The sequence below is a fragment of the Alligator sinensis genome, unplaced genomic scaffold, assembly GCF_000455745.1.
Source record: "Alligator sinensis unplaced genomic scaffold, ASM45574v1 scaffold952_1, whole genome shotgun sequence".
Taxonomy (NCBI): domain Eukaryota; kingdom Metazoa; phylum Chordata; order Crocodylia; family Alligatoridae; genus Alligator; species Alligator sinensis.
In genome coordinates, this window is record NW_005841999.1 from 25,704 (window position 1) to 35,904 (window position 10,201).

At 44.7% G+C, this 10,201-nt stretch overlaps 1 protein-coding gene across 3 annotated transcripts in view; it reads right to left on the reverse strand.

Annotated features, from left to right (window-relative positions):
- LOC102385831 (ZZ-type zinc finger-containing protein 3) overlaps positions 1–10,201 on the reverse strand; it is an 83,130-nt gene that overhangs the window by 11,246 nt on the left and 61,683 nt on the right. For all 3 annotated transcript variants that reach the window (XM_006021599.3, XM_025201619.1, XM_025201618.1), the window contains exon 2: positions 4,860–5,014. The gene's annotated coding sequence lies outside the window, so the exon portion shown is untranslated. The remainder of the gene's footprint in view (positions 1–4,859; positions 5,015–10,201) is intronic.

Consider the following 10,201-nt stretch of genomic DNA (forward strand, 5'->3'; position numbering starts at 1 on the left):
CAAATGTGAGCCTTGATAATTTTTTCCAAGACTTTGCCAAGGATGGAGGTGAGACTGACTGGCCTATAGTTGCCTGGGTCCTCCTTCCTCCCCTTTTTGAAAATGGGGACCACGTTGGCCCTTTTCCAGTCCTCCGGGACTTGGCCCGTGTGCCACGAGCTTTCAAATATTCCCGCCAGTGGCTTTGCAATGATGTCGGCCAGTGCCTTCAGCACCCTCGGATGGAGCTCATCCGGGCCTGCCGACTTAAAGGCATCCAGTTCTTCCAAGTGCCTCTGCACCATCTCAGGGTCTGCGCATGGAAGTCTGGTGCCTTGCTGCTGCCTCTCTACAACCCCAGTGAGAGACTTGTCGTGCCCCTCACTTAGGAACACTGAGGCAAAGAACTCGTTGAGGAGTTCAGCCTTGTCCCCTCTGTCCATCACCAATTGTTTCTGCCCATTTAGCAGGGGTCCTATTCCTCCCTGGGCCTTCCTTTTACTCCCTATATATCTAAAAAACAATTTCTTGTTGTCTTTTACTTGGGTTGCCATCCTCAGCTCCATGGCAGCTTTGGCCCGTCTAACTGCCTCCCTACAAGCACGAGCAGAGGAGGGATATACAGGAGAAAGCGAGGTGGGGTAGTAGTCAAGCAGCAGCATTAGCTTCCTGGGCTCCAGAGTCACGCTGAAACTATAGCTTCAGCAGCCACAAGGATCAATGTTGCTGCTGGCACTTACTCACATATCCAGCCTGCAGGAAGCTCTGCAGTCTACAGTCAGTCCAGGAGGCCAAATGAGTCTGAAACCCTTGCTTTAGGATGTATGTTATGTTGCTTGATTTTATATTTTTGTTTGTTTTTTTATAAAGTTGAACTACTTAAATCTTATGAAACTTTAACATCTCTACTCATGTATCATCATCACAGTTTGAAGACTGACCCTGGACTACCAACCCCATCAGCACCATAAGCTCTATGTTAACTGACTACAGGAGACCGCTATTAATTTGGGGGACAGGATGAAGAACATAGCCCAGCACAGCCTTCTCATGACCCCCAGCCCCAGGTAACAAGGGAGTTCCTGCTGCATATGGTGTCCTGAAAGTGGTGCCATTCCCAACCAAAGAACTGTGGTACCCTGGCATGCCTTGAAATGCTTTCAACAGTGCCGTGGGGTGCCACACAGTGTTACCACTGTTTCATGTCCAAACATGATTCACAAAATAAACCCAAAGATTTCAAATAGGAATTAGTATGTTTAAAACATTCTGACCAGCTGTGGTCTTTCAAAGTTTTTTGCAACAGCAAAGTCGCTTTATTATTTTCTGTGGGAAAAATAAAACAAGAAGTGAAAACTAAGAGCTGGCATTTTCCAAAGGGTGCCTGAAGCCTAAAGAGGAGTACCTCAAGTCTAAAAGGTTAAGAATCACTGGCACATGCAATAGCAGGAAAGGGGAGAAGATGGGCTGCTATGCGCCAGGTCAAAACTGAGAAAAAACAGCTTCTCCCCTCCCCTTGCTAACAAGAAGGCTCCAGACTGCCCCATCCTTTCTGGGAGGGTTTGGGAAGAGCTGTTCTCAAACTATGTCCCCAGGATAAGCAGATCACTGGGGCCTAGACACCAAGATCAGCTCCCTCCCCAACCTCTCCACAACTGTGCCAACAGCTTCCAGGTGTTCCTCTTACAATGCATGAAACTATTACTTTGGCAAAATATCAGCTCTCCCTTGGAATATCTGCATGTTTAGCTCTTACTTGGCAGTCTGCCAAAAAGTGCTGATGAATGCAATTGATAAGTAGTAAACTGCAATATTTTGTAGCGTCTATCTCAGCAAAATCTTAACAGAATTTCACAGGCCAAAGAAAAGACTCTGCTGGGGAAACAGATGAAAGCTGGTGTGACTTCATAAGACCTTTCCAATGAAAAATGAAAGGAGTTTAAGAGACAGCTGAGTAAATCTCTTAGTATGCAAGAGAAGGGGAAAAAAAATCGGGTGAAGACCACACAGCAATGAATAAAGGAAAGGCAAATGGGCAAAAGGACAAGGACAAAGAAAGTGTTTATGCTGATGAGGAACAGTCAAGTTCTTGACTGAGTACATGACAAGACTGTGCCTAATCCAGCTATGGTACACAGCACAATCAGTAGGAAACAATAAAATATTTGCAAAGAAATATCAGAAACCTAGGAACTTAAATTACTAGTGGAAGATATGAAGATGGACACAAGTGGACTCAGCTGAAATTGGATAAACAAAGACAGTTCATTAGGGAGAAAAATGCTACCAGAAATTATAACATTATTGGAGGCTAGCTTCTGAGCTACAAACTACAAAACAAATGCTACTAACAATAGCAGGGCCTGGATAGTCCTGAATGTGACAGCTGACCAAGGCTAACAAGAAGCAATACTATTTTAGGTGTTGTTTGGTAAGTAGCAAAGTGACTAGTCACAAAATATGATGTTCAATAAAATGATCCAAGACAAAGATAAAGTGAAAATGGTAGAAAATATTACATTGGTATACAAAGGTCATGGGAAACTAACCTAAGAGTCTTCTTTGATACCTGATTTTCTAGTGAAAGCAAATGATGATGTTCCTTATCCAGACTTCAATAAAGCCTTTTGTTACACAGATAGATAAGAAACTATTAGTTAAGACAGAGAAAGTAGGGATTAGTAGAGAAACTGGCTCAAAGAGAGATGCCAGTGGGTAGTGTTGAAGTATCAGGCTGGATAATAGTAACATTCCTCTAGGACCAGTCCAGGCAACAACCTTGTTTAATATTTTCATTAATGATCTTGACACAAACAACAGGAGTGTGCTCAGGAACTCATCAGTTGGAAATAACTAACCGAAAAGGACCAGGGTATGCTACTCAATCAATGGATAACAATGAGTCACCAATATGATGTAACCATGAAAAAGTTAAATACAACCTATCCCCATTCATTATGTGAAGTTTTTCCAGTAAAGCCAGGAAAGTGTTAGTAGTACAATAAATATGACAAGTAGCATCTCCCTCATCTGGAAAATTACGTACAATTCTGTCCTATAAGAAGAGGAGACAGGAAGACTTGGCTATTTTAGCTTAACAAAACAAAGATAGGGAGGGAACATGACAGCTGTCTAGAAACAGACTAGAAAGGGCAGACAGCAGGGAAAGAAAATAACTATTTAAGCTAAAAGACAATACTGACACAAAAATAAATTAGATAAACTATGAATAAATTTAAGACTGAAAAGTTTCCTAGCTACCATATTTCTTCACATATACCAAAGCCCTGAATACAACATCCACCCTTTTTTTCGAAGGCTCCAAGAAGGGGGGGAAAAAAAAAAAAAAAAAAATCTCATCTTGGGGTATGGGTAAGTTCCCGAGGTCTGGGGTCTTTGGGTCTGTGGCTGAATGCTGGGTCTGACCCCCTGTGCCAGCCCAATCTAGTGCAGAGTGGATGGGGCTGCATGGCACACCAGGACCGGGATTGTACAGCAGGGCTAAATCCAGTGTGCCAGGGCTGGGAACACAAAGCGAGTTCAGATGCAGATTGGCCCATGTGCTGGCCTGATCCGGCGCACAGTGCTAAGTCAGCTGGCTGGGAGGCTCCCCAGGGGTCTAGAGATGCGTCAATAGGGGAGCTGTGGAAGCACTGATTGCCATGCACAGCAATTAACATAGCCACCTCTCCCCTGCTGCTGAATGTCTGGACCCCTGCATTTCTCTCATATGTTTGGCACCAGTATTTCCCCAGCTGGTTTAAGGGGAAAGATATGTATGTTTTATGCATGAAAATATAGTATTAGAGCAATCAGGTTTATTGCTCCTAATAAAAATATTGGAAAGCTGTTCTAGAACCTAACTGGTTTTAAAATGGAACCCGTTAAGTTTATCAAAGAGATGATATAATATGCCTAAACTATCGGGAGCTGCAATTCACAACCCAAGAGGTTGCTGTCAGTCCTGCTTCTATGCTCACTAGCCTGGAACTCTTACTCTATGTTGAATGCCTATGTCCTACTGTAGGAGTGCTCAACCCCTGGCCCATGGGCCAGATCCAGCCCGCAGCACCATGGTATTCAACCCATGAGGCTCTCCACAGGTCCAGAAATTTGGCACTGCTCTCCTGCTGCCAAATTTCCATACACTTGCAGGGCTCTGATCCCAGCATGAAGGGTTGAGCAGGGGCAATGCCAAGCCCCAGGACCCAGTCCCAGTGTGGGGAGCCAGGATGGACTGGTACAAGGTCCCCATGGCCCAATCCCAGTGTGAGGGGGTGGTGCCGAGCCCCCAGAGCCCCATTCTGCTGGGCAGGGGCCAGAGGAGGTGGTACCAGGTCCCAAGACAACGTGGGACTCATTCCAGCCCAGGGACCAACCCTATGCCATTCATCTGGCCCACAGGGCAAAAAGGTTGAGCACCACTGTCCTACTGCAAACAGAAGCAGAGTGAGAGCTTCTCAGAGAAGAAAGGTTTCAATATTCCTTTTTTATTAGAAAATGTTGAACAATGTAAGTTACCACCTGGTCCTCCTGCAACAATCATTTACAACTAAACTCAAACGTAATTCACACTGGCAGTGTTTTTCAAATAAGGAGTCTTGCTTAATTTTACTTGGGTAATGTTACTACATCAGGACTGGGAACTCGTGTTTCAAACTAAGTCCTGGTTCCAAATTCAAGTTTGGCAAACATTTTGCCAAGTATTAGTTGCCAAACTCAATAGATATTAATGATGAGCGATGCCTCTGATACAACACTCTGTATCTCTCTACTACTGTATAACTTTTTAAAAATAAGCAAAAAGAAAATCTTAAACTGCAGTGCTGGACTCCATTACCTTTAGTAAAAAAAAAAAAAAAAAGTAAGATTTTTCCTACCATTTCCAAAGTGAAGGAAATATAAACTTCTGATGCTTGGTCTAGTAGATGCCCATAGTGCCACTGTAATGCTATCAGTCACCATTGCTGAGAACCATGATGCAATTTAGATGACTTTAACTAGTTTATGCCATCACATTAGCAAGACTGGATACCTGTCAAGAAAAAGACAACAGGGTCACTAAAATATCTGAATAATCTTAAGTTTATTTATATGGCTAGTAAGAATTTCAGAAATAAAGTATTTATTTATGTAGCACTGGGAAAGTGAAAGTTTCTCAGACAAGTACTAACCAGTTTTATGAGCATCATAGAAAACAGCAAACATCATATGAACTAATCAAGAATGTAAAGGGTCAAAACCAAAAAGATATATGTGCTCAAGTAAGACATTTTAAAAATATTAAAATGTTTATTTGGCTTAGTTATTAGGTAACTAAGTACATCTGATTCAATAACTAATGAACAATAAAAATGACTTAGAACCATACTAAAGATTTGAGAGAGGGTTTGTAGGGTTCACAGTACAGATTTCCTGTCCAAAGAGGTTTAAAACACAAGGAGGGGCGGAGGAAAGTACAAGATAGCTGACTGAAAGATATGATAGATATAACTATGAAATACAAAGGCTGTTATTTCACCTACTGAATTCTCAATTAACCAGCCAACCAACAGGTCATTAATTCTTAAGAAATAAAACAAAAATTGCTTTCATCATTACTGTAATTGTGGATCTCCAATTTAGGATTTTAATTTGTCCTGATATTTTAGTTAAACTGTTGGAACTGCAATATATTGCAGAGAAGCCTTGAAATTAGTGAGCATAGACCCTTCCTTGGCCAAAATGTTGGACACCAACAAACGACAATATTAAAAAAGACAAGTCAGGTTGCAGAAACGTCTGTACATCCCCATTTATTTTACTTCCATTTAGCTATCCCACACCTTCATAAGAACTCAACCAACCAACCAACCACATTTTAGGAGCATGGCAAGTATAGCAGCCTTTCCTTATAGCAATTCTCCAAGGAGAGCTGTTTAAACTTCTCAGATGATGCTGTGTTGGTCTTTTAATGCTGCTTTTCATCAAGATCCTCATTCCTACTTGTACATACTACACATTAGTGCCCCACTACATATCGTAACAAACAGCACTATGGAAACCAACCCAGTTGCAGAATTGCAGGCTCAATACTGAGATTATGAAGTGGTCTCTGAGGCAGATGGTCCTTTAAGTGGTTTTTACTTCTTCACAAAAAACAAACTGGCATAAAAGAGAGGAAAAAATAACAACTCTACTCCCCCCCACCACCCCTCACCTCCAATGACAGTTGAGCATCCAAGCAGTTCTCATTAACTGTTAACTGTCTGCCCCACTTTCCCTTGTTCGTGCTTCCTTGGAAAGAGGTAGGTGACGGAGAGAGGGAAGGACAGTTAAGCAGTGTGGGATACTGGGAAACCAAGAGATCCCCTTGTCCTGTTACAGTGCATCGTACTACAACAGAACAATGTACTACAGTGAAGTTCCCGCTTCTTCCACGAACATTTCTGTAGCAATAGGGAACACGTACATCTGTCCATTCAACTTCTATAATGCTACAAGGGCATTCCTTAGTGTCTGTGCCCCTTTTTAAAACTTGGAAAAAAACCCAAAAAACCTGGCCACAACTTCAAGTGTGCCAAATTCAACACAATTTGTTGGAAAAAAAAAATCAATATTATTTTTACCTCTGGGCCCAGGGCCGTCCCTAGGAGGGGGCAAATCAGGGAGTCTGTCCCGGGCACCGCAGAGCTGGGCGGAGCGGCCGTGGTGACCCTGCACCGCTGCTGCTGGCTTTGCTTCCAGCTGCTTGCTACCCCGCACCCTCCCCCCACCACTGAACTGCTGCTGCCAGGAGCTTCTTTGGGTCCGGGGCGCGTGAGATCCGAGGCGGGGCAGGGGCCCCAGGCCCCGCACCCTGCTTCAGTTGGCTCTGTCTGGGCCTTTATTGTATTTGGGTTATATATGAAACCAAATTGTCACAGGAAATTTTGAAATAATCTTTAATATTTTGAGCCTGTTAGTGATCTCATCCTGATGACAGTCAAGAATGCCTCCCCTGACACCAGGAGTTGCACATTGGTAACATAAGAAAACGTGAGAGCAGAATTAGATTTATATCAAGTGATAAAGGAAAGGCAAGTGACATAAATAGCATAATTTTTTTTATTATTCAATGAAACTATCTTTTCTATGAATAAACAAATCAAATTATATTTAAGTTATTTAGTAAGGGTCTTAAATTTAACTAGCTAACCAGCACGAAACTGTGCAGCAACATTAACTGATAACAAAGGCAAAGAAGTGGCAGGTGACAGAAGGGTTAACACAGTGTTAGGAGGGAGCAGGACAAGCTGTCATGCAGAGCATCTAAAGCATATCAGAGCAAGATCCGCTGCAGTGAAAGGAGGACACCGTGAAGAGCTCCTAAGCTCCTATAGGCCAGGGACAGGCAAAATACAGGGCCTGCAGGCCACCGGGGCCATTCTATCCAACCCACAGGGCCCCTACAAAGTTTAGAAAACTAATATTTATCTGCTCCTGGCTGCCTATCAAAGATGACAGGACCTGGGGAAGTAGGACCCAGGGGAAGCCAGCAGGACTCAGGAGCAAGGCCGTCCCTGCCCCGCCTCCCCTAGGCCACCCCCAACCAGAAGCCTCCGCCACCTGTGGCGTGTGGTGTCCATGCAATGAGGAAAGGGGAGAAAGAGAGAGACAAAGAGAGCAATGAGGGAGGGAGAGAGAGAGAGAGTTCACAGGCAAGTCCCACATGCACACCCCATCATACACTTGCACCCACAACCCCCTGCACACTCCTATACATGCAGACCGCCACACCCACACCCCCTCACATACCCTAGCCACCCTCACCCACACACAGGCCCCCACAAACCCCATACCCACTGATACCTCATATATCCACACATACCCACATGATCCCTCACCCCACCCACACCCCCTACAGCCCCAAAAAGCCACACCCCCCACAACCCTATACCCCCACAACAATATACGAGAGTAAGACTTCATTTTAAGCTACTGCGCAATCACCTCTATGTACATTACACAAACACATGTAAATCTGGACAAAACTATTGTTTAAAATCAAATTAATGATGTTGTAGATAATCGATTTTTAGAATATAATTTAGTATTTTTCTGGTTCTGAGACGACAAAATCCCTTACTGAAAGGAATATTTCCAGGGGCAAGGGGAGGGACTTCTGGTGGCGAAGGCTAAGGGGGTGGGGCTTCTAGTCACAAGATGGCCACCAGAGGGCGGGGCACCTGTCAAGGGGTGGGGCTATCCATGTGGCACTCGACAGCTTGCCAAAACTAGGTAAGCAGCCCTCCACTCGAAATAATTGCCCACCCCTGAAACAGGCTTTAGAATGAAAGCATCTGTGACTGCCACTAGATCCCCTCTCAGCCTTCTCTTTTGGAGGCTGAACCGGTTCAGGTCCCTCAGCCTCTCCTCGTAGGGCCTGCCCTGCTGACCCCTGATCATGCGGGTGGCCCTCCTTTGGACCCTCTCCATATTGGCCATATCCCTCCTGAAGTGCAGCGCCCAGAACTGGATGCAGTACTCCAGCTGCGGCCTGACCAGTGTCGCATAGAGGGAGAGGATCATCTCCTTGGACCTGCTTGAGATGCATCTGTGGATGCACCACAAGGTATGGTTGGCCTTCCTGACCGTGTCCCCACTTTGTCGGCCCATGTTCATTGTGGCCTCAATGATGACTCCAAGATCCTTTTCTGTTTCGACACTGGCAAGAACTAAGTGTCTACTAAGTGAGTTCCCCAGCCTGTAGGTGTGACTCTTTGGTTGGTCTAATAAAAGATATCACACCTACCCAAAGAACCTTGCCTGCCTATGTCCTTAGACCAAGATGGCTACAACCAACAATCCCTCTTTGCTCTCAGAAGCTTCATCTGCTTTTCCTGATCTGGTATGATCCTCATTCCCCTAAATCCAGTGGTTCCCAACCTTTTTTATACCATTGACCAGCAGGAGCAAGATGGGGGTCACAGAGCCAGCTGCCTCCCTCCCAGGGCTAGCCCACCACCCAGCTTTAACCCCAGAAGCCACTGACCTGGGTGGACAGATGGGGGACCAAGTGGGGGGCTTGTGCCATGACTCGGCAGCCAACCCTTCGCAGCCCGGTACCATAATCCGGCAGCCAACCCCCTGCAACCCAGGAACCTCTGCCCTAATCAATTATCGTCCCCATCCCTAAAAATCTATGAATGTCACATGAACAAGCTATTTGCATGCATTTAAGAGGCACAGAAATGTATATAGTATCTTTCCAAAAAAAGAAATCCAAGATGCAGACATACTGGTTAAATGTGCTGTACACTGGGCTGTGCAACTGATAAGAACATCCCATCTTCAAAACAAATTGTTAGCTTTTTGGGGAGGATGGGGGGAAAGGAGGAGGGAGGATGAGGAGGGTTAGCCTCTTCATACAAAATGCTTTGCTATTTTATTTCATCCTGAATCAGGAAAAATCAAACAAAATTTCATATGTTTTTCATGAAAATAAAATTCCAAAAAAGCTTTAGTGTTAAAAACTCTGAAATGAACAGAAGGCCATTTGCAGCTGGGCCTGTGACCAGCAATGGAGCTGGGAACCACTTTACTCTCTGCAGTAAGTGGGCGAGGCAGCAGATGCAAGCCAAGTTTAGATGTTATGAGAAAAGAGCAGGTGACTGCATCTTGAGAACGTCTCCCTGCCAATTCTAGGAAGAAAAAGGGGTGATGACTACTGAAGCCATTGCCACGATTCTGAGCCAGGAAAAGCAACTTCATAAGCTAGAGCAGTGGTTCTCAACCTTTTTTGTACCAGGACCCATTTGTAAACATTGATGACCAGTTCCAACCCAGTGCCCCTCACTTCTGACCCACTGCCCCTCCAGGCCATAGGCCCCCAGGGTGTGGGGAAGGGGAGCGCCTTGCAGGCTGGAACTCTGCCAGCCTGCAAGGGAAAACCCACAGTTTCCCACATTTTTCTCCTTTAAAGGAGAATCCATTTTAAAAGTTTGTTCACAACCCTTTCATATATTCTTGCAACCCACTTTTGGGTTGTGACCCACGGGTTGAGAAACGCTGGGCTAGAGGACAGAGAAGGAAAAGAGGGTCACAGTTCTCAACTATCATTTTTTCCTCAGTCTTACTTGCATCTTTCTTGCTACCTGGGGTCTGAGATCTGTAACTAGGCAGCTACATACTCCTTCAAAGCTACCTCACTTGCATGTGAGCCCATCAAAACAAAACCACCTGTGCTATGAAATTCCAGCAG